Source organism: Lonchura striata, chromosome 8 (genome assembly GCF_050655825.1).
Source record: "Lonchura striata isolate lonStrDom1 chromosome 8, ASM5065582v1, whole genome shotgun sequence".
NCBI lineage: Eukaryota > Metazoa > Chordata > Aves > Passeriformes > Estrildidae > Lonchura > Lonchura striata.
This window is the reverse complement of record NC_140710.1, coordinates 20242168-20267804: the sequence shown is the minus strand read 5'-3', so window position 1 is coordinate 20267804 and position 25637 is coordinate 20242168. Positions and strand designations below refer to the sequence as shown.

The 25637-nt window shown below is 37.0% G+C and overlaps 1 protein-coding gene across 1 annotated transcript in view; it reads left to right on the top strand.

The window, feature by feature from the left end:
• LOC110479950 (uncharacterized) overlaps window positions 1-25637 on the top strand; it is a 322855-nt gene that overhangs the window by 90161 nt on the left and 207057 nt on the right. The window contains exons 4-6 of the mRNA XM_085585937.1: window positions 650-9587; window positions 9893-9992; window positions 16574-16682. The gene's annotated coding sequence lies outside the window, so the exon portion shown is untranslated. The remainder of the gene's footprint in view (window positions 1-649; window positions 9588-9892; window positions 9993-16573; window positions 16683-25637) is intronic.

The window sequence follows — 25637 nt, the reverse complement described above, 5'->3', positions numbered from 1 at the left end:
TATCTCCATAGATTTCAAGGGAATGATTAATAAGTGTAATACTATCTTAAGATCATCTAATGATATATAATTAACATCTTAATATGATATCTTTAATAATACCTCCTGAGCAAACATTTGCTGCATGTGCATCCATGTGCTCCGAGGATGTCTAAATCCTTGGATGGTAAGGTCATTTAAAGGCCCCATGGCAGCTCACAATGCTACAAACTTCTGATAGAGCTTCTAAGCCAAGACTAAATTCTGCTTTGCACTGTGTGAAAGGAAGAGGCCCTGCTAGAAACTGCTCTTTGTGGATCAGCCTCAGTGCAGTGTGCTGTGCAGTGGCCAGGGCCATGTGTGCTCACAGCGGTACCTGTGCAGGTGTGACCTTTGCCTGATCCTTGTCTTCCACATCACAGGGAAAGTCATCATTGTAATCAAGGCACTTCTGTGTGCTTCAGGCTTTTAGAAGAAATATATATTTATCTCTATTGATATCCTGACAGCAAAGAGAATTTCTAGGTTTTTAACTGAGCAAGTTTTGTTTCAGCCTTTTTTCTCAACTCAGCTTAAAGGGAAAAGGGAGTACATATTCTTGTTGATATTTCTGACTGTGTGTTTTCCTTTATCTAAGGAAAGAAATTAAATCCTCTTCTTCCAATTTCAGAAATATTGCTTGAATAATGTGCTGGGTAGAGATTGGACTCTGCTCCCTTCAGCAGTACAGCGCTGCAAGCCATGACCTCAGGTACTGTTTGAATGCTTTGTAAGTAGCTCAGTGTTTCCTGATATACTGAATAGTTTGATAAAGTGTTAAAGAGAACCAAGAGTAGGGACGAGAAATATGCCAGGGATTGCAGGCTTAGCCCTTCCTGAGCACTAAGCTGTGTGCCCAGCTGCCCTGCAGGAGCAATCCCAGCAGTGTCAGTCCCGGGTGGCTCTGTGCGCAGGGCGCTGGCAGCGAGGTGAAGGGCCCGGCCTGGGGCAGGACAGTGTGGCCATTGGAACCGCGGAAAGGTAAGAGAGACCCTGAACATGCTGGAGCTCACAGTGTTGCAGCACCTGCTGGTTTGCATATGTGGCCACTACTGACAGAGGAGCTAAACCTTAGGTGTTAGTTCTTCCTTTCTTTTTACTCTTTTGTAAGGAAATTCAGTCTATGCTGTGCACAGTTTGAGGCTGAGTGACAATGTGGGACCTGGTTTCTTGCTCAGGAAACCAAGCTGCAGTGCTGCTCCTGGTGTCTGTGAGCAGCCTCCCAGACCATCACTTTCCAGCCTTGGGCTGCATCCTGATTTCTGAGACATGAAACCAACAAAGAACCTGCCGGAGAAGTCATAACAACTATTTTCTTAAAGGTTGCAAGTGGATAGAAGTGTTGCTTACTGTCTTTATTTTTATCTAAGCCACCATCTTTTAGGTCAGAAGTACTTGCCAGAGACTTGCAACCTTGTGAAATGAAATATGCCTTGCCTCTGCTTCCTCAGAAGATGAGCATTTTGCTTCCATAAAAATCCCAGCTCATGGTTGGAAACTGTTTAAACTTATTGTATAGCAGAAAGATCATTTTCTTAGTGATAGCTGAAAGCTTATAAAATTACACTGATGTGATTTTAAAAGCTTGATATCTTGCATTTGCACGTTCAAACTAGCATGCCAAATTAGTGTATAACACTAAATCTTGTTTTGTTTTCTAAGTTCAATTCACTTAAAATTCATTATTTTTATTTTCAATGGGAAAAAAGAGTGAAATATTTGTGTAACATTTTTAAACATTGAAAAGATGCCATTAGTTCTACTTTCAAGGGTGCTTTGTGTTAATAGGGATAGGATTCATCTCAAGGAAATGAAACCAAGTGCCTTACAGTGAGAAATTACTCTTCTCTAAATGTTCCTTCTCTTTGTTTTGGACAGTTATTTCCAAGTGTGAGTAAGAATAAAATATTCAATCATTGTTTAATATTTTCAGAGGAATTCAGCACAGTAAAAATCTGTACCTAAAATGCAAGCATTTTAACCAGTGCTGTATAATAGAAATAATTTAGTAACAGTTTGTTCTCACTTATAATGAGATATGCATACAAACCAAGGTAGATTAAAACTCAAAGTCCAAATTCTGATCTTAATTAATGCCAGTGTAAATCTACAGTAAATTCACTGAACACAATATTACAGCACAATCACTGAAAATATATTGAGGTGTCAATGTACCACAAAATACTGAGCCCTTCTCGCTCATTTAACACCACTCCATTTGTATAATAATGTAAAGCTAATTGTCCAGCCCTAAGTTAGCACATTATATTGGTCCGTAGCTCTTAATTAACAGACAAGGCTTTTGAGTAATTTGGAAGTACACTGTATTTTAAGTTCACAAGGAATTTAAGATGTATTAAATTAAAGATGACATCGCACATAAGTCATTAGAGCGACAATTCCATATCCTAAATACTTGATTTTGCAATACAGTTCATCATTGCCAACTACATAAGCAGCTCTCACACATGAAGAGACAGCTACAACACTTCTTCCCCCTGGCTGCAAGGGCAGCTCCTTCAGGAAGGGCCTGGAAGCTGCCTGGGCCATTGCCAGCCAAGCCACCCTGCATTAAAATATAGAAATTTATCTCCTCTGTCCTACCTCTCCAAAGGTAGCTTGTGCTCTCAGATTAAAATCTGATAAATCATTAACGTGTCAGAAGAAAATGAAGGAATGTAGAATAATTATGTCACATTTGTAAAATTCAGTTGGCATATTTTATGGATAAGACCATCTCACAATTAACTGTCTTTGCAGAGTTATAGCAGTGCACCTTTCAAAAGCGTAGTAAGACAGTTTAATTTGGATGAAAATTCCTTGTTTAAAGCTTTCCTACAGCGTTACCACAGTTTTTCAACACTCAGTGGTAATAAGGCACCTCGTTATCAAAATGACAGAAATGCCATTTTGTTCAGAGTATGTGATAAATATGATTGTCACATCTTATGAAATAGAAGACTTTTGTATCATTTTAACCTACTATTAGGATACAAGAAATTGCTGTGTCAGGTATACCTTAGCACCTGATGCAGTGATGAGAAGCCAGCAGCTCTGGTGGCACTCCTTGCACTGAAAGGTGAACTCCTGCCCCAAAGCCCAGGCAACACCAGCTCTGACCAGTCTTTTGTCAATTTGAACAGCATCTCTCTCAAGCCACTATAGAATTTTACTACAGAAACTTTTAAAATACCTGCTTAGAAGTTTGAAGTATGTTAGGAAGGGGGATTGGGGGACTGCCCATTTCAACAACAATGTTGTGGGCAATAGGGGAATGTAAGTTTTCCCCTCCAGTAACTTTTCAATGGAAACCAAGTTGATGCAAAGGCATTTTGTAGATCTTCCCCTCGCTTCTTGTAGTTTGTGCTCTTGAACAGAAAATAGAATCTGAACACAGATCTGACATTTAAACTGAAACTTACCTCTTTTCCTCCTTTTTCCCAGGAGACATGGGAAAATCAAAACAAAAATTTCTTAAGTCACTTTGACTGGTTTCCCTATTAAAAAATGTACATTTTCAAAAGGATTATTCTGTTAAAAATGCATCATGTACCTTGGGAAGGGTGAAGATGTCTTTCAGTCATGGCTATGTGTTTTTCCATATTTTTATCACTATCTGCCTTCCCAACAGATCCCAGGCTGAGCTGACAGTGTGCTGTGGGTTGTCACTCAGCACCCACAGCTGCCTCCCAGCCCAGGCACTCACAGAGCCAAAGCTACAGCCAGGGAGGCCGTGGGCACAGGGCCACCAGAGATGGGACAAGTTCCAGTCCCAAGCTCCTGGGGCTCTGCTCTCCAGGACAGTGCAAACCTCCTACTGGCAAGGGCAGAGGTCATATGAACAGGACCCCTCCAATCATGTTTATGCTGGCTATGAGAAGACTATTGGCATCAGCAAGGATGCACTGAAAATTAAACAGAAACTCTCCTGTCTGGCAGCCTAAGTGTGAGAACCTGGGTGCGTCCTTCATCCACTCTTACCTCAGATCCAGTATTAAGGAACTAAATATAATGTACTTTGTTTGAATGTGTTCCTTTTGGGTCACTCAGCTTCAGAGAAGACTCAATATGTTTTTTGGCTAAAGCAGGAGACTCTCAGTAGGTATTTTTTCATGCATGCTGTAGAGGCTCTGTGGAAAAAGGCATTAATGTATTTTGTCCTTCTCCTACTTTTCTATAATCATCCAGGCAATACTACAAGAACAAACCAACCCTGCACATGAGAATGAATGCATTTCAGGATATGAAAACAATTTTACATTTACTTGTCAACTGCTTTTTCAGTTCAGCAGAAAAAATCTGAATCTCCCTCACCCAAGCTATGCTACATAACAGGAAGATATTTACTACTGTATTTTCTTAGAAAAACAGAGGAAATGAGTCCTCATGCTCCTGTTTCCTGCATGGGTGTTCTAACTATTAGATTTGATACTGTCACCTGGAAAGAGACAAACAAAAGGCAGACTGAAATTCCTTTGGTTTTTTAAAAGATGGGAAGCAAGTGGGCACCTCGTGTTAGAGGAAATGTGGACATGAAGAAGTAAGAGATGTTCCTCTTCAGGGGCAGGACACTTGGCATCACTCTGTCTTTATTTGCTGCTTGTTGAGGAAAATACAGTGTTTAGGCAGCTCAGTGTCTGCAGGACAATCCAAAGTGAAGTTTGCCAGATTCTCACATTGCTCTCTGCTGAGAGCCTCAGCACCATATTCAAGGCTCCAGATTATGTTTACATATCTTTATTTAATTCTTTGTTTTATAGGCCCTTTTATTACACTTAATGCTTAATTTCTCTGTCCCTTCCTGAAATCAGGGGACAAAAGACAGTGCATTTATACTATAGAGGATATATGCATCTAATGTGAAGCATTCAGATAGTTTGATACAAATATAGTTGTGGAGGAAGACGAATGCTTCCTAGAAATATTAATCTGAGCCTGATCTTGTGCAACAGACCTAAAAATATTGGTTTTGAAAAGGTGTGTTGGTGTTCAGAAGTCCAGTTTGGACTGAAAATTGTTCTGGCAAATGTGATTGGTACAGAAAGGCATGGTGTTTTCTGGCTGAGATAGTCCTGAAGGAGCTTAATCTTGCAGCGCTGGTAGCACTGGCATTTGTATGCCACAGCTGCAGCAGCACGCCCAGAAAATTTAAATTCAGTGTGACAGTCCTTAAGGTGGCTTTAAATAGAAATTAGCGATTTGTAAAAGTGTTTTTCAGAGTTTTATCAAAGGAGTAGAAGATGCATGGGACAATAAGTCAAGTTTCAGGATTTGTGTTCCAATTAGACTTTTGGAAATATGATTGTTTTGATTCATGTGGGAATTGCAAATAAGAACTACTGGAGCAAGAGTCTCACTAATTCTGAAACCAAGGTATTGTTTTTCTCTCCAAGCATTCAGCACAGTAAATTTACTCTTCTGGTACAATCATATTGTAACTTCTGAAAATTACCTTCCAAGAATGTGGTCTCTTACCATTACATAAAAATAACATTTTTGCTTCATGAAGGACAATAATGATCTGCAGATACAGAGGATTTTAAAGTGCTAATTAAGTTTCTTTTTCACTTTTGGCAGATTGATGGATTTTGAAAAATCATTCTAGTCATATCCCAGAAACCTAAATTATGTAATTTTGCTCATAATATAAGTTTTATATTAAAATTTCTTTATGTTGTTTTTAAGTAGAATAGAAATAGAATAGAAATTTTTTAAAAAGTCTAATGAGGTACTAATTTTTCAGTTTATTCAGTCCCTACTTCTCTTTGCTAGTTCTAGTGTGCTAATGCTTGTGTTCCCTTTTGTGGATTATTTTTGTTAACCTTTATTGACACTTAATCATTTTTAGATTAGTTCTGTGAAGGTTAACAGCATTTGACATCTATTTGTAAAATGAAGAGGGGAAAAAGGTGGGTATTTTTGGTTTATTTTACTTTGGGTTTTTTCTTATTTTAAGAAAAATTAAAGTTCTAGAAATACTTTTTTTCCCCCTGTAATTCATTATTATATCAAATGGTGTCATCTCAAATAGATATTTACTTAGTATGCTCTAGTCTTACATAAAGAGAAGAATTAATCAAAGTACATTTTCAGCCATTGTTCCTTAGGAAACATGTTGTCAATAGCTAAATGTTTTTTAATATGCCAACCTTTCATAGCCCTTGTTCAGAGCCATATTGTGTTTCCTGGCAAGCAACGATATTAAAAGAACTGGCAAGGTATTTTGGAGGACACTGAAAGCTTTTAGTATCACCTCAATGAGAAGGTTTTACTCTCTTTTCCTTTGCTGCAGACACACAAACATGGAAATTTCTCAATTTGCTCTTCTGGATCATTTTAGACACTCATGGGCAGAATGATTGTTTAAAGAAACCCCTAATTTGTTGGGGGTTTTTTGTATAAGTCACCATAATGAGTACATATCAGAGGTCCCTCCCGCAGAGTCCCCTGCAGCAATTATTTATCCTGCTCCCTCTTGTCTCCAGCTGGTCTGTTCCCACCTGTGTAGGTGACTGCTGGGGAGTTTCTGGACCATCAGGGAACTGAGTAGGCACCCAAGCACTGCTCTCTCATCCAGTTATGCAACTATAACAAAAGGACTTAGAAATTCCATACCTTTTGTTCCACAGGGAAAATTATTCTCATTTGTAATAGTTAAACACATAACTCATTTGTCATACTTAAATAAGCACAGGTGCAAAATCACTTCCTTGCTTAAGTCCATGAATATACTTTTGCAGTAACAGAGGATGGGTAAATGAGAAGAGATTGTTTTCCCATTATTTCAAGGCGAGGTTTTAATTGAAGTTTTGAAGGTTCTTCAGAATGAAAGGTTCTATGGTGATTTGCTTTTATTTTAGAAAGATGCACATTGGTAGTTGATGTGCTAGTCAAGTACTGCAGTTCTTAACTTCTGCCATCTGTGATCAAGATGACCTTGGTTCTTGCCCTTTCCAAATAAAATGTTTGGCTCTTTTACTGAGATTTCTCACGGTAAAATGTGTGACCATAAAGTAGTTCAGCATTTTTGCTGAATGATAATCTGCTTGGAAACAGAAGAGAGCTGAGGGAAATTGAGTCCTCAAGTGTTATCCTTGTGTGGAAGAGGTGAGAATCCAAGGCTGAATTTCTGCTTTCAGTGTCTTGACTTTACAATTGCAGGCACCCTCAAATGAACTGCTGCTTGTTTTATAAGTGAGAGTAATTATTGCACTTAGAAGTAAATTTGTGATATGTCACTCTTTACTTAAGTGCTAACATTTTTAATTACTTTAATTTAATTAAATCAAATTACATGCAAATTGATTGTATTACAGTATTTAATGTAACTTTCTGACTTGGGGTGTTCTCAAGTAATTGCAAGGACAACTAATTCATTTTCATTAATTTTTAATGTTTTTGTAGCCATTTTCCATTTAGAATTTGAATGGAAAGGGGATATAAATTTAAATAGGGGAGAAAAAAACCCTTAAAATACTTCAGAGATAAGTTAGAAAAATCTCAAATGTTACTTTCTCCTGAAGATCTATGAAGTCCTATGAAGTTCTGTGATCTATGAAGTCCTATCTTGAGAAAGATATCATAAAAAAACCCCACCAAAATAAGTTAGAGATGGTAATAAAATTATCCTATTCATTGCTTTAGGCAGTTAGTGAAACTTCTTGAAAAGTCTTTAAAAGTAAATCAATAAAATAATAATAATAATTTTTCAAGTCCCTTATATCTCTTAATATTAAAGCATTTCTAAGAACAAGCACCTAAATGATAGGTACAGCCCCTAATGGCCAGATCCAGAAGAAAATAATCCTGTATCTAAATTCAGCTTATTTTATTGCAGAGCTTAAGAAAAGTTGCACTCTGCTTTATGTGCTGGCACTTGTGAAAATGAACTAATTCTGTTAAGGGCATTGTCTCCCTAATGACTGCACAATAGCTGAGTTAATGCTAAATACTGCAATAATATCTTTGTATCTTCTGATGCAACTGATTCATCCATGTTAGTAACTACACTTTCTCTACATGTCAGGGAATTAAGAGATGCATCAAACTGTACCAAAGTGAGAAAGAGTGACAATCATTTTTTTGATAAAAGCTGGGTTTGCAATATTTGCTAGAATGCTTACCTAGAATGTCCTAAATTGTTTATACTCGAAAGCCAGAATTCTTCAAAAGAAATTTTCTCTAATGGCAAATTTTAAAGGAGAGACTCAAAGACATGCAGGTTCTTTGTGCTGAGTTTTTAGAATGCTCTCTTGGGTATTTGGGGACTGCCATGGTATTGCAAGTGGAAAGGCTCCCTTCAGATGAACTGCAATGATCTTTTCCAGAGTCCTAACACAGACCAATGGTTTAAAACATGGGAAATAAATTAGGGAAATAAAGATAATAAATATTTTATTAATTGTAATAAATCTGCCAATGCAGTTTAGGCATAGTCTGGTCCCAGCAGCAGCACTTTCTCTAGCTGGGTTGCCAGACCCTGCCTTGACTGCTCCTCCTTGCTGGGCTCTGTGTGTAGCTCAGGGAGAGCTCGTGCCAGAGTGCCACTGGTGCACTCAGTGCCACTGGTCCCTGTCTCTGCACTGGAACCTGCCAGCACTGCCAAGCCACACCTCTCGGCATGGCATAGGTCAGAAAGATGCTCAGGAGATGATTTCCAGTTTAATCTAAAATTGATTTAGAGTTGCATGAAGTGCACTTGACTGAAAGCTTAGCTAGTTAGTTTATGGCCCCTAGACATAGGAGCCATAGGACATATGACATCCTTTTTTCAATATTTTAGTAATTGTTTAGACATAATTTATCTTCAGCACTAACTGCAGTTTTTTGAAGAATAGTAACAAACATGCTCTGAACACAACTAAAAATCTTTGTCTTAATATAGACCTAGAATAAGCTCTTCATGATTAATTTTGAAAAGTTTGCCATATAAAAATGAATTGGTCAAAGATGTTTCTGAAAAACAGTACGGTTCACTTTCTTTTTCCTGTTTCTCAATCACTGCAGCTCTGTAGCTTCATCTCCAAGTCAGGTTGCCTCCTCAGCTGCATCCTTTAAAAAGTTCTGGAGAAAATGATCAATAAAATAATGTTGATATGTTGTGGCACTGTTTCTAAGTTGATATCTTTTGGGGTCTTGGCTGTAATGTTTTGGCATTCACACTTCGGTTGAAAATCTGGTGCCTGAATAAAAAAACAACATCATAAAACAACATCAGTTGAATCCAGGTTTTGACATGTTGTCACACCTTCACAGAAACAACTGGGAATAATTTAAACTCTATTTAGTACATTTTAACTGAACTATTTAAAATATGCATGAATGAAACTGTGCCTGCTGTTTTCTCTGTAGTTCTCTTAGTTCTCTTCCAATGCTTGTTACACGCTTTTTCCTTTTTTTTTTTTTTTTTTTTTTATTATTCCTAGTGGGAGAAAAAGGCTACTGGTATCTGTAAAAATGTGCAAAAGCTGCTCATTGAGAAAACAGACCTTTGGCTACCCTTGGCAACAGCATGGGATTATGGATTAGGAATGGCAGGAGCTGTCAAGTGTAAAATACATGTTGGTTTGGTGAGTACAGGTGCATACAAAATGGCTAAGAAATAGCTACACAGTGCCCCTGATAGGAGCAGGACTAACTGAATATTTCTTATTATATTTCATACAAGAGGTAGAGCAATTGAATTAGTTTCCAATATCTTGTTTCAGTTCTGAAATCTACTCCATGTGAAATGTAAAGGCAAAAACTTTATCAATTACTTCAAAGGGAAGGTGTTTTAACTTATTGTGTTTTTTAAATTCCATTTTATTTAGTCAATGTTCTTCAGGATCTTTATTTATAAAAACTTCAGTATTTTTTAGTCCTTTTATACCAGGTTTATAGAGAGAAGACAACCATGAGCCCATTCTGTTCCAGCCAAGTTACATTTACAGGGGAGAAGCAGCAAGGGTCCCTGCTGAGCCATGATTTACAAGGTAAATAGCAAATGCCAAAGATTAAGTGGTGGTTTTCCCTTGTTTGGTGCTTAAGGGAAGAAATAGGGTTACTTCTCTGTTTAACTTGGGCTAAGTAATGCCACTCTTACAGTGTATCATTCTGTGCTAGTGCTTCAGTTCCTCAAGATGGGCATCTTGGGAACTGAGCATTTCAGGAATTAGTGTTTTAAGCATGATGCCCTTTCTAGTTGAGGGAAATAACTTTTTCCTGTCCTTTTCTTACTCCAGACTGAAGATTTTAGAATTCCTCAAAAAAAAAGAAAATAAAACCAAAAAAAACCCCACAAAACCCACAAAAAACCAACAAAACAAAAACAAACAAAGAAAGAAACAAAAGAAAACTGGAAAGGTGAGGGAATGATGCCACTGAAAATCTTTTCAGCTTGGCTGTGACTGGCCTGGATGACCATATAAAATAGAACTTCTTAGATGCAATAGCTAAAATGTATTTTAACATGAAGATAATACTGAATTTGATCTGTGAGTAAATTATGCAGACACCAAAAACAGCAGAAATCCTGAAGTAAAATTCCTTAAATACAATGAGTTGTCAAGTTTGCTCTGTAATGAAAGCTGCCGACAGGGAGCTCAGAAAACCAGAATAATTCTAGGTACATTCCCTGTGCAGAAAAAAACCAATATGCTGAGCCAGGCTCCTTGTTTTTGTTGCTGTCCTTTGAATAACAGCAAGCACTGCTTCACCAGCTCGGAGCAATATATGAACAGGATTATTACTTTAGGAACACTTCACTTTCATATGCTAAGGGAATTAGAATCTACTGTGAATTTTCAGCAGCAGCAAGAGACAGAAATTGAGGAGTGAGAGCTTTAATCTGGGGGGCTGGAGAGCCAGCACACAGATGAAGTGGGGCTTAAAAGGAAAGCAGAAGACATGGTTAGGGTTATGGCAATTATAGATCAGGAAAAGATTTGTAACAAAATATTTCTTCAAATTAAAGTCAGTTGGGCATTTTTCAGGTAATAGTGTCATACTGACTTGCTTCTGAACAAAGTGGAGCATGTTGCCTTACTTTTTGAGACTTATTGACTCTCGTGACTTGCATGTGTTTGTTACCACCTAGTGGGAATTCAGTCTCCAGGTACTGTACCATCTGTTTGGGAAAAAGTGCCCTGTACCTGACTTTCAATTTTGTAAATGAAAAGTAATACTTAGTATTTGGGGATCATTTAGGAAAGCAAACATGTCTGTAAATACAAATGAATATTTCTCCTATCTAGTAACGAGGTGGTTTTATTTTTTTAATTTGAAAATTACATTGGAATGTCAAAGATTTTCTGTTCTCTTTCCCTGCTGCAGAAAAAAGACGCCTAAATTTTTCCAGAAAATTATACTTGTGAGGGCTTTGATAAAACTAGTTATATTTCTGTCTTTCTTAACAAATACAATTTATTGTTCACACTACCTAATAGAATCATTAATTGATATTATAATAATAATTGATAGAATAATTAATTGATTAATAGAATCATTCCTAACTCTGCATATTATCTACTAGGGCAGGGCAGTGGAGTTGTTAGAAAAGTTTGTGTTTTGTTTATGCAGGGTGGTTAGAAATTGCTGGTGTAGCTTTTTATCTTGTATCTTCTGTACTTCAGCATTTTTTCTCCCTGAACCTTTTAATTTTATATATATTAAAAGAGTATATAGCCTCTCAACAAAAATTAGAAGTTCCATTGTATTAAGTACCTCCCATCCATACAGTAATAGATTATCCTACTCTCATCTGGATGGACAAGACGTCAGGTCCAGTATTTTGGTAATGGTTTTATTCCCATTTAAATTACTGACAAAGTTGCTCTTTTCTGTATTTTTATCTATAGAAGTCTTTTAATGAGGCTCAAGAATTGTTACACAATTGGTGAGGAAGCAGTTTAACAGGACTGTGCCAAAATTTGGACCTGAATCCATTGGTTTAGGATTACAGTGGACAAGATCAGATCTGGACCCTAACTAGCTCAGTTTTTGGCCAGAAATTTGAATTCCAAGGTTATCTTTGCCATTGAGTCTGTGGTGCTGTTTGGCTCTGGATGGTGATAAGGTAATTACTTCTTTGCCATTTGAGTGGGATCATATACTAGGCTAACCTTGAACTTTTATACCATGTCTATTTTGCTAATAATAATTAAAAGTTTGTCCAAATTAAACCAGAAAATCTCAAGGTATATTTTATACAGAAGAAATAAACCAAGAATCAGCCCACATGATGAACACATGATTCACAATGTGTTATGTTTAGTGAAATGTGATTTTGGCCTTGGCTTTCTTGATTCATTTGCAAATTAAACTGCTTAGAACTCCAGAGGACACAGAATACAGCTGGGCAAACAAGTTTCTGAGAATTTTTAAGAGATCTTTCTAATTGTGTCAACAGTCCAATGCCAGCTTCAGATTATTAATTGTACAAAATGTGTTCTGTTCCTACAATTTTTTTTATTCATTGCCACCAAGAACAGAGAAAGTTAATTTTCTTTTTATAAACATAATGTATGGATCTTATTAAAGATGAATACAATCTAGTGAACACTGAACTGATAAATGCATTTTACAAGACTGTTAAAGGTCTATCTAAATTTTAAAAATGGATTAGTAGAATAAAGCAATGTTCTCCATCTGAACACCTAAATGTTTTTCTGGAACTGTAGTCTTTATTTCTATTTTGCTAGATTTATACTACACGAGAGCACTGGAACTATTGCAGCAAGCCGTGATTAGCTTCCAGCTTTTTCCACCTAAAAGTATGATAACGTGTTTTATTTTCTTTAATTATGGCACAATTATTTGCTACTCACACTCTTTGTATTATGAAGCTGCTTAGCCTTTTCTTCACTAGTCTGCCTTTTGGCTCCCAAAGTGTGCTTTCCAAAGTCTGAAATACCTAGAATTTATCCATACTATTATTTTTGCAGATCTGCAAAGAGAAATATGGCATGGAAACACCATTAGCAATACAGACATTTAGCTAAACACTTTTAACCAGTACAAGCTTGTGATAAAGTGTCAGGTGCTCTGCTTCATTAAATAGCACAAATTGAACAGATCAATTCAGTAAGCCATTAACAGCATTTTGCAGAGATATCTTTAGACACTGCAGCTATGCTTCATCAAAATGTGTGTACCATCTTCTTCCTCTTGCTGTTTGAATTCCTTCATTGAACTATGCATTGTGGTAATACCATAAACTTTCAAACCTAAAACTAGCAGAGAGGTTTTATTGTAAACACAAATGCAGCTCTAAGAATTTGGCTTAGCAGGCAGGACCACTTGAAGTTTCACCTTTACAAATACTTTTGTCCTTTTTTCTAATTTATTCCCATTGCAGGCAAAAGTCTAATGGACCAATTAATAATTCATAAAATACTTGGCACAATAAAAGGATTTACTTCCGTGTCAGGTGATATTGGGAATCCTAGTACTGATTTTTGAGACAGTGCAAAAGCTACAGTATCAGATAATTTTTACATTTTCTTGGAGGGATTGTGAAAGGGTACACTGCACCGAAAAGGCTCCTAATGAGATGTGTCCCTGAAAGGGACAAGTAGATAAGCAAGCTGAGTTCATTTTTTTTGTCGCAGAATGCAGTGATATGAACACAACATTAAGAAAAAATACCCATTTTAATCAAAGGACAGGATGTTTGAACACCATTTTGGGTTAGATGGTGTATATATGCCCAAGGTTTTATTTTCTCACTAGTCTATGAATGATGCACAAAAAGAGGAAAACAAAAGGATGTGTTCTAATAGCCAAGGTGTAAGCTTCCTGTTTATTCATGGTTAGTGCTAGTTCTCCAAGAACATTAGTAACAACCTTTCAAAAGTCCTGATTACAGCGAGAGAAGCTGTGCATATTAACAACTGGTCTTTGCCCAAGAGAATCTACAACCAGACTGAAAAAGCAAAAAAAATAAAATGCAGCAAGTCAAGAGAAAAAACCAGGGCAACTGAATTTAAGTAGAATGATAAAGATGCACTTGAACTAAACCAAGCTAAGTAGATGACATCACAGTGGAAGAAGACAGTTGTTTAGTGCCTCTCACTTAACAGATTACTTGAAAAAGGGGAAAGTGGGAAGCTAGTATGTTATGCTTTGTAGAGATCTGCACAGTAAAAGATATCTGAATTTTATCTCCTTGTTTTAGGAAACATGTACCAGATTTGTTCTCTAGTTGCTTTATTCCAGAATCTGGACATTCACCAATCTAGCTTGCTTCAATACTTTTGCAAAACTACTTTTCTTATTCAGAAATTAATGCAGAATTTTATATTGCTCTGATTCCAGTTTTTTTTTTTCCTAATTAAAAGGTAACCACTAAAGTGCTTTTTAAAGGCTTAGAATTTTTTTACTTTTCTTAAAGAAACAACATTGCATTACAGTGCCTGATCTGCTTTGACATGAAATAAGATCTAGGCTTCCTAATAAAAACCTTTAATCATTACTCACAAGAAAAAATACTAAGTGTTGAAATTAAACTATGTTTGAAAACTGTGGCACTAAATTACAGTGCAGGAAATATTTCAATTGGGCATTTAGTTATCCATACTTTTGGTTTATAAATTGTGTCTGCTGCGAGAAGATTTTTGGCTATTAATTAGTATAAACAGAGTTATGCAAAAAAGAAATCTAAAAATATTATAGGGCAAGATTAAACATATTTTCAGTGATGTTTAAAATCCTTGGAAGAATATAATTTCATTTAATTAGGGGATTGTTATTGTTTTGTTACTGTATTAGCTCGGGTCTTTGTGACCCTCAGTCCCCAGTATTCCAGAGCTGTTAGATCCATATAGTTTTGGTAGTGTCAGCTTGTATGGCCTTCATTTCTCTGGATGCTGAAACCAATCCAGGGTAACTGACCTGATGCTCCCAGCCCTGCAAGGAGACTGGCAGGAGCTGTAACCTTTCCTGTGTAAGGGAGCAGCAGTGTCCTTTGGCCAAGGCAGGGCAGGTGGCGGGAGGAGGAGGAGGACAGTGTCCTCACAGAAGGCTCCTGTGCTCCTGCCAACACTCTCATCTGAGACTCTATAAAAGGTATAACATGTGAGGATTCAATAATTGTGCTGCACACAGCTCTCACTTGGGTTTGCATATGTAAGTGGCCATCACATGCCTTCAAGGATGTTTTCAAGAACCCTTTGTCTTTTCCCTTCCTGTGACTGAACCTGAAGTTCCCATAAAGACATAAGAAAGGTAACTAGTACCTTTAAAACCAGTACCAGGGAGTGGTACCTCTAATTCTTTCAGCCAGATCTTGCATCAGTCCTATGTGTGCAAAAAGGAGAAGTGCACTCCATATTTCACAGTGTGGTGTACTTGTTATTTAGAGAAGAAATCAAAAACAGAGCAAAAAAATATCCACACACCTCTCCAGTGCCGTGGGAAGAGGATGAATAGGATGCTATGTATATTTCTCACTCTTATGCTTTTCAATTTTCAATCTTTGCTTTTAACCTCAAAGCACATTTTTTTTACATACCTTGAAGAAGACACTGACAGTAGCTTTTCTTGGGGTCAAAGTCTTTCTGTTTATTTCTGCACATGGAATTACAGCCAAAAGCCTTTCCTTCAGCACAGTTCTGCTTGTTACTGCTGCACATCTTGACATTGCTGGATTAAATAATTATTAACTCAGGAAAACAGGGCAGTAGTTTACATTTTTGAATTATAAGTTCCAGGTCATATTAATCATTCTGAAAACCATTCAACAGCATAATAAGACCAGGGTTTGACCATAAGTGTTTTTTTCATTTGTTTGTGTTATTTGAGACTGTTGTAACTGGCTGCTTAATGGTCTGTGTCATGTAGGTGTATTATTATCTCTCATTGGCACATTTTACTCAGTTATCATTAATGGCACAGAATGTCTTTTCCATCATTTTCTCTTGGAATCCCAGATAGGGAGCAAGATCAGTGGCAGTTTTATCAGTGAGTTACATTAAGCTGCTCTTTGCCACTTCATCTAAGACTGGTCCCTGCTCTACATAATGTCAGTGCCACTCCACTCTCTCATTTGCCAAATGAATAGCAGAGCTCTCATTAAATGAATGCTATGATTTTTTGCACTGGATTACTGGCAATATGTTCAGTTTGCTCTTTTGATTTTACTGAAAAATGACTCTCAAGTAGCAAAGAATAAATAACCACAGTTATATAAGAGCTAAAGAAAATAAAATGTTATTTGAGTTATAAAATCAGTCATGGTTCTTGACTGAAAATCAGAAGTAATTGGGGAGATTAGAGGCAGTGAAGCACATTAGTTCAGCTTGCAGACCTACTGTGTGGTCACTTGTCTTTTTATTTGTGCTAAATAATACAGCATGTAGAAGAGAATAAAGAACAGCTTCTTAGTCACTCCTGTCTGGATAAGTCTGCACCTGACAGGTTTATAGTCAGAAAATCTAACATATCCACAAGCTTTAAAGGAATGAAGTTTTCATTTTCTGACTAAAGGAATTCAAAGCACCCAAGTATTTAACCCCCAGAGAAACAACAGTCCTGCTATAATCAGGAGAAAATGATGTGTGCTCTTCTTTTATCTTAGATATGGAGGAGGGTAAGCAGGAGGAGAAGCGACCAGTTTGCAATATTCTAGTCATGGAAATTGGCTGGAAAACCAGGAAATTCAACCACATGGCCATTCCTTCAGCCTGGTAAGCCCTCTCTGGTTTGAAAGCAGTTCTGTGTCAATGTATGTTGATTGTTGGCCAAATGTGAGCACTATTGCCAAGGGAATGAGCTAAAGGCTCTTGAAAAATCAGTGTAAAATAAAGTAAGAATATTAAGCTCTTAAAGAAGAGACAGGGGAAAAGATTGAGAATGTTCATGAGGGCTTTGGCAGTCCATTTGCATTACCAATAGCACAGAAGCAGTTAGAAGATCACAGAATCACTAGGTTGGAAGAGGCCTTCAAGATCATCGAATCTCACACATGCCCCAACACCTCAATAAAACCATGGCACTGATTGCCACATCCAGTCTTTTTTTAAACACATCCAGGGATGGTGACTATCAAAATTTGGAAAGCAGTGATTAGTTTTGGACAATTCAAAAGAAATAAGAATCTTAGATATATTCTCACTTTCAAAACATGAACCACCATACATCAAATGCCTTCCTTTAATTTTAAGGGCTAATAATCTCTTTATGCCAGAGTCTTCTAAGGGCAGGAGATGAGGCCATTTTCTTTTCTACCCTTCTCTGTAGCAACCAGGAAAAATGTATATCTGCTTCCTCTTCAAGGTGCTTTACTCTGCAGGGGATGGGACACCCACTGTTCTGCCCAAGTTGGTGTCATTGCCAGCTTCCAGCTTTATGCCCTGCCCACTTTTAGGAACTTACCTCTTTAGTGTCCTTATTTTTTTTTTTTAATTGAGCAGGACAATTCTAAGAGAACCCAGAGTATAAAAACTGGTTTGGCATCTGGGCATGTGGTTACTGAAGGGACATTTCAAGTTGTGTGCTGACCACATTATTGGGAGCAATATCTCACAGCAGACTTGTATGTGTTATTAGGTCACTGTCAGAGAAATTGTTTGTATTACCCTCCTAAACTTTGGTCATCAGAGAAACTTTCAATCAGAGAAAGATGGGAGGCTTTTTTAGTCTTTGCAAATAGTCAGCTGTCCATTTGCTGAGTCTTTTTCCAGTGTCTGTCAAACCAAATAAACCAAATTCCTTGCAGTGTAGTATCTGACATTTGAAGCAAGTAAAAGGCATGGTAAAGATCAGTGTAGGCCACTGATATAATAGCATGTTGAAATGAAATTAATAAATATGGGTGTTCTGATGTGTACTTAAGCTTTTCACACTTATCCATGACATCATGATAGTTTTATCACCACCTTTTTCTTTTTCTTTTCCAGTAGTGCTAGAAACTTATAAAATGCATAGGTAGAAATAAAGGAAAATTGTTGGTAATTAAAATTTTTTAATCTCTAAAATAAGATGCCAATTAAGTCATGCTCTGGAATAGGTTGCCCAGAGAGAATGTGGAAACTCCAACCCTGCAGTTGTAAAAATCTTGCCTGAGCAAGGCCTTGAGGCCAAGACCTGATCACACTTTGGAGCTGGACTTTGCAGGCCTTCAGATGTGCCTTCCAACTCAAACTCTTCCATTAATTTGAAGCATCAAATCTGGTTTAAATAGTTTGAGCAATGCTTCCTTTCTGAGTTTCTCATTTTCTGAGGTCTTTGTAGAAGCATCTGAGAAATGGGGCTGTGTTTAAGCTGTTGTTGAACAGGTGGCAGTTAAACAGATGGCTGACAAGCACCATGATCAAAAGATGCTTATTTCTGTGTATATTGATAGGGATTTGGAAAACAATATGGAAAATCTTTATGGTAAGCCTGTATTACATGTAAGATAATACTTTATTTTAATTTTTTCCCTGCCAGGCTTATATTAGCCTCATTTACATGTATAAGGAAGGAATATAAACTTTTCTCTTATTTTATTTTGATGATAAAGTATTTTTTTAGGAGACGTCTTGTAGTCCACAATTTGTTGCAGAATGCTCTGTACTGCAATTTTAATTCAAAAATCATTATCCTTTCTAGAAAGGAATGTACAAAAGTAATCAGTTTCTTTTACCAGGAAGATGGAATTTTATTTCTCATTTTATTCATTGCTAATTGGCTTCAAATTGTCAATAATAACATAAATCATATTAAAACAATAATCTTAAACATAGAATATCAAATGCTTGCTCTGGAATTTTCTCTGGCATGTCAAGAGCACTGATAGTTGGGTCACCTCTTAAAATATCTTTTTGGAGACTTCATATCATTCATTTTGTAGTTCTGTAACTGTATTTTGTCACATCAGCCTTCTTGTTGAAAATAATATTCTCTTGCTTAATAGAACAAGAAATTACCCTTGAGATATTTATTTTGCTATAAATTTTCCTGGTCAGTAATAATATGCTGACATTTATGCTGAGAGAACTTGATGAAATCTTGTGGGTTTGACCTATCCTTGAGAATCACTCCTGGGAAAAGTGCACACTACAGCAGAAAATGTTGGAGTTCTGGTGTGATGATGTCATGTTAAATTCATTAGAAGTACACAGAAACTGAAATTTTGTTAACCTCAGAAGATGATGAAGTATGAACCTGTGTAGTAGAGGGGAAAGAAATGAGTGGAAGAGAAAGAGAAAAATGGTTTTTTCTTGCCTGTTTTCTGACCTTCTTGGCCTCATGCTGTCAGTACAAATGGAGCAGACCAGTGAACCTTCTTTCTTTCTTTCCTTCTGTCATTCACTTTGGATTGATCTGAATCTTCTTGCACTTCAGTTTCTAACAAGTGTTTTATTGGGGTTTAACTTTGGATATTTGCCATTTGTTTGTCTCTTGATTTTCAGTTTTAGTAATCTCAATAATTATAATGAGAGTTACAGAGTAACAGAAAAACAAAACAAAACTTCTTTATTCAAATTTTATCTTAGGTGGCTTTCTGTACATTAGTGCTGTTTTCCAAAAATTTCAGGTTTATTTGGGTGAGCAAGGTAGGATCCCTTAGTCTAAGCAAAGGTATCTGTGCATCAACAAGTTTGATCATCCATTTTATTCAAAATTAAAGTCTGACACTGATCAGCTGCCAGGAAATGATCAGCACAGGTGGCAGTGCTCAGAAGTCAGGTGAAGTAGATCCTTCTCCTGCCCTTTACAGATAGGGAACTAAGAGAATGCTCATACAAATAACTCATCTGGATAAGCAAATTCTCACTCTAAGCTAAAAAGATTTTTAAATATTGACTTTGGGTGAAAACAGGATCCCAAGACACAACAAATTATTTTACATGCTCAGACACCATTTGGGAGCCCTGAGCCTGTGTAGGTCTTGTTTCTATCTTAGTTGGACAGTGCTGTGATACAAACTCTGCCCTGGTGTCCCAGACAGCAAACTGTTTTTTATTTACAGAATGTTCTAGCATTATTCCCAGAAATTTCTAAGGTACTGATGGTATTTCAATTGGTCTAGATAAAGGGAAAATAACTTCTGAAGGCAGAATGAAAGATGAAGAACTCTCCTTCAGAGTCAAGGCTTCATCCAGAGCCGTTGTTGAGACTTGTCACACGAACACTCGAATCTGAGGAAGGCAAGACCTCAGCACCTTTCAGGGCTCTTGGCATTGTAAACTGTCCAGAATATGCTCTCACTTGCAACTCCTATATGAGAAACATATTTGTTGGTTCTTTTTAAAGAATTTTTATTACCAACAAAATACTTGGTAGTACTATTTCAGACACACAATGGAAAAACAGTTAAGTTTTCAACAAGATTGAAAACTGGGTTAATTGCTGACTATTAAATTACTTGCCATGGTTTGTTGGTTTTTTTTTCTCATTCTTCAAGGTTTCCAGATTTTTTTTTATTCCTTTTTAATACAGTTAGTACAACTCATGAGGAAGAGTAGATACCATGTATCAGTTTGTTATTCTTTAGCAAATAGTTCACTTAAGCTTCTTGAAATGCTGCTATTGAGGAGAAATTAATTAAGTGTTGCTGACACAGAGCGATTATCTTTTCCTTTAAACTTGTGATTGGAAATAGATTTTACTTTTGCTTGAGGCAATGACACTGCATTTGATATGAAACAATAATATTGTTTTTTGAAATGCTATATTCTGTGATTCAAAAATTTTTCTTTATTAAGATTATATTTAATTAGGACTGTGTGAGAGAGAGACACATAGTAATATTCAGACTGGGGCTTTTTTCTTCTTTGTGCAGTGTGAGGCTGCACGTTTTATTTGTTGGCAGCTAGGCTTTGTTTCAGTGTGAGCAGTGGCTTTGCAACCAGTGTGGTTTTGGTTAGATCCCGAGAGGTCTCATGGTTTAAAAACCCCACAGCAGCTCACTGCCTCCCCTGCCAGGGGATGGGAGGACAGTCAGAAGGGGAAAAGTGAGAAAACCCATCTGTTGCAATAAAGATAGCTTAACAGGGAAAGCAAAAGCCATGCACACCAACAAAGCAAATATATAAATAAGATTTCTCACGTTAAATAATTTGCTTTTCTTGAGCCCTGTGTTTTTCCTTCCCCCCTTCATTCTACTTTTTTTACTCCCTTGTCAATATTTAATTATATGTTCTATCAGTCTCTTTTAAATGAAAGAGAGACAAGAGGATAAGAGAACCTTTTTGTTCCCACTTGAACAAGTGGGAAAGAGAACCACAATTCAAATAGTATTTTTTTGCAGTGAAGTAAAAACTCCTTAAGAATTAAGACCAAGTCATTCCTCACAACTGTGATTATCAGTTCCTGTAAAATTCAGTGTGGTAATCTTCAGATTACATCTACCCAATGCTGCCCCATTGGAGGAGTCAGGAGTTTCATGAGTATTTAATCAAACTGAACTAAATATAAGAAAATAGAAGATTTGGCTGATCTGCGATTTCTTCTATGCAACTATTTGGGTTCAAGTAGTAAACAAAATACTTCATTATTGCATGTCAGAGGCATAGGCTCAGCTATTAGAATGCTTCCAGTAACCTTGTTAGAGAAGCTGTGAACTGAAATGAAAGAAAAGGTTAAACATATTTTTGGGGTTTGTTTGTTTGTTTTTTACTGGGCACACAGCAAAATCAGAAATTTTCAGTAAAAGTTCCTAATGCCATTAGGGAAAGACAGAATTTAATTTTTCTTCATTCTTGAATGAAAAACCTAAGGCAAGGTTTGAAATTATTAATAAAAAAGTCATTGTTGAATTTTGAAGCTTGCAATAATGTGATAGCTGCCCTTTCTGAGACCTAGTCTATTTTGCCTTGGCTATCTCCAAGTAGATGTGGGCATGGTGGTGTGTGTTTTCTTTTTTCCTCTATAAAGTGTTGTATTTAATAGATTTCAAGTGTAAATGGGAATAACCAGCATCTGAATTTCATATCATGACTACTCTTTGCCCTCCATTTTTTAATTCCCTGTTTTTACTTGTATTTTAATTTATATGTTATTAAAACTTGATTTTGACTTCAAGTACTTCAAATTTTCAGTTTTCTTCAGTTCAGGATAGTACTTCTCAGAGTCTATATTCCAATTACAAAACACTCCCAATTCTAGTCTGAGGTGCACTTAAAGATAAAAGGGGGAAAACCCAAACAGCTTTTTGATATACTGAACAAATATTTCAGTGAGTTTCCTGCTATGACAGGCAGCACAGCATTTTGGTAATGAGAGATTACCTCTGTTGTATCAAAATACTAAGGTCAGTCTTCCTTCAAACAATAAGCAGGAAACTATTGCAATAAAAAAATATGATCTTGCTACTAGACTACACCTTGCAGCATGATCCTTAATTGAAAGGGCCTGTGTTCCAGGTTAAAAAATTAATTGTTTGATTTGGCCTTATTGCAATTAGGTTTGTTTTGATTTCTTAATTTTATTGTGCTTACTTACATGCTATTTTGAAATTTCAACACTGCTTTTATCATATATTTCATTGGCATCCCACTAGCAAGAAAAGATATTCTGAAGAAACATCTTTCTGTATGTGTAAGTATTCTTAATTATTTACCATCTCCTTGTGAACTGCTGACTGCTGCTCTTTGGTAGCTGTGGCCTGATAAATTAAGCTACATAGGTCTGTTTATGTCAAAAATCAAATGTTAGTCCCATTAATATCAATCTGTATATGAAAATCTATATGCAGGTAGTATTTTTGCCCCATAAAAGACTCTTGGAAACAGCAGTTTAGTTCCATGGTTGCAGGACATATTTGTGAATATGATCTAATATGTCAGGAACTGAAAAATTCACCAAGTCAGGCAGGGATCACTGCCACCATTGATTAGAATCAGATATTCAGAAGCACTTCTGACAGTTTTTATACACAAAGCTTTTAGTAATGCAGCTCCTCTCTCTTTTAAGATGTCTAGAACATTGCCAAACAATAATGTCTTCCTTCAAGTTGTATTTTTTGGGTATGGAAAACCTTTTGACATTGGAGATAAGTAGAACTTTGCTTTGATGGTGAACTTCCTTCTTCTTGCCTGAGAACATCCACAGAGCAACTTGCCAATAAGTTTATTAGGATTAGGAAGTTCAGGAAAAGAGAAGCATGCAATTTTACCTTTAGGAACTATTTCTTCAAAGACACTTCCTTTCATCTCATCTCTGTGTTTTTCCTGTCCTTCACGGTGTGACACTTAGTGCCAGGGGGATGTGAGTCTTTTTCAGGTAGGTATTTTTGCAAACTGAATTTGACAACAGAGTTTTGTTTAGAGAAGAAGCTGTGCAGGCAGCGTTTGACATAGTTATACACATAGGTATGCTGTTAATGAGGAAATGAAAATAGTTATTAGCTGGACAAATAATATGCTCAAAACTGGAATGACTGTTCTTATCCTGTCACAGCACAGGCATGCTATGATGATTTAAAGGTTTGCAATTCTGTACCAAGATGCTGTGATGGGATTTAAGTTTACACTGTTATGTGTATGTTATTCATCCATAACTCCTCAGGACTTCAGACCTACAGATTTCTTTGCTTTGTCTTTTTCAGAGCTATTTTTACTTTTGAGAGTTTGATAAAATTTGATAAAATTATTTTATCCTTCCTAATTATGCTGGAAAAAGCTACTTGTTTTAGATAGCAACAAAAACAATCAAGTAGAACCAACCTCGGGACTAAAGTCTTGGACTAAAAATGCTGAAGTTTTAAGCAAGGCAAAATGATTGTTAGAATTACATATGGCTAAGCAGAGGCTAAGAGCAGTGGTTCAGAAACATGTTGGGTGGATTTTAAGATTATTACAGTCTCTACTGAAATGACATTAAGAACATTAAAAAAAGACATGTTTCTACATAGAGTAATAGCAGTCTTCACTTCATCTTCTTTGCCTTAGGAAGTTTTCAGAGACCAATCTTTTTGCGTGGGTTGTTTGTTGTTTTGGTTTTTTTGTCTGTTAGTGGCATAATGTTATACGTAAGGAGTCCAGAGTGGAAAAGAAACTGGTGCCCATTGCACTTCACAAAGTAAAGGTTTTGATTCTTTTTTTTTTGCAGCTGCTTTTTGACATGCTGACATTTCCTGTGACTACCCCAGCTGATGTAGGCAGGGCTGAGGGACAGAGGCAGTGTTACCCACCTGCTGCCTGTCACGGGGCGTGCGGGGACAGCTGCGGGACGGGCACAGGACAGGGACACACACGGAATTCCCAGGAGAAGGCTGTGGTGGGCTGCAGTGTGCAGCAGCCTTTGTTTCTGTGTTATTTGCTGTTCCTGGCTGCAGTCAGGAGCTCAAGCTGAGTGAGCAGCACAGGAGTCCTGCCACAGGACTCCAATACTGGAGTTGCAACCTGCCTCCAGGTACCCTCCTTGCCCTGCCTAGGCAGCAGGAGGGGTGGGGTTCAGTCATTTAATTTTAACACAGGGAAGTTAGGTGTGGTCCAGGGAGATATTTAGAGGAAGTTTTGGTCAAAGAAGAGTAGTCATTGCCCAGAGCCATGATATTCTGTTTTATTGTGACAAAACCACAAATTTCCTTTTGTGAAAAAGCAATCAGTTAAATACTACCTTACTAAGGACCCCCTCCAGCACGGACTGCATCATTCCTACAGAACTGCACCCTATTCTGCTACTATCAGAATGTATTGAAATGCACTCTAGCTCTATCCTCTCTCCTATACTTCCTACTGGAGAAATAATAGCACCAAGCAAGTAGTGTTTTCTTAATGGTTGTTGTCATTATAGCTGATAACTATCACAAAGATAAGAAATTATTTGTTTTGCATATTTTAGGCTGTTAACATCCTCTACCTGTCAAATTCCATGATACTACAGATAGGGCTGTCACTCTGTATTAATTTACCCCTCAACAAAACAAAGGTACATGCTGTACTCAGTGTAAACCTGAAGGGACAGAGTCCTTTATTCAAGTAAAATAAATACATCCCTGTCACTTTGAAATCAGCAGTGTTCCCTGGCATTATTTCACAGGTGCTAGGGGAGGTTAAAGGAGGAAATGAAAGAGAGCAAACTTATTGACTTTCCTTGCATATATATGTATCCATACTGATTTTAACCTTGCCCATAAAAGGTCAAGCATAAAATTATTTCCTCAGAGCAGCTGTCTTCAGGGGGTTGAGTTAGCATAGATGGAGAGTGCCATAGGAAAAAAAGTTCATTTTACCCTAATTGGATTAAGATCAGTCTCACGCATACTGCAAGGGTGAGGTTTCACTCAAGTACAAACTGCTAGGTTGACAGAAAAGGATTAATTTATGTGCCTCTTCTCAGGTTGTTGACTAATAACATATTGATTGTATCTGTAAGATATGCAGAGTGTCTGTCAGAAAGGAAGACACTCTGGAATTGAAAATTGCCAGCATATCTGACATGATCAAAGCTAGATTAATACCATTAAGCAGCATTAAATAGGCTGCAGCATGTATCAGATGCAGTGTTTTGTCACGTTTTAGAGCAGGACACCATAACCAGGCATAATTCCCAACTTCAGCAATGAGTGACTGATTTGTGCAGTTCCTGACATTTTTTTTCTGCCTCTCTTTTATGTGTTCCTGCAGACATATTGAACTACCACAGTTTAATCCCAGAAGAGCCTGCAGGTGGTATTGTCCTTGCATTGCAGAGTTATTAAATTCTTAAGG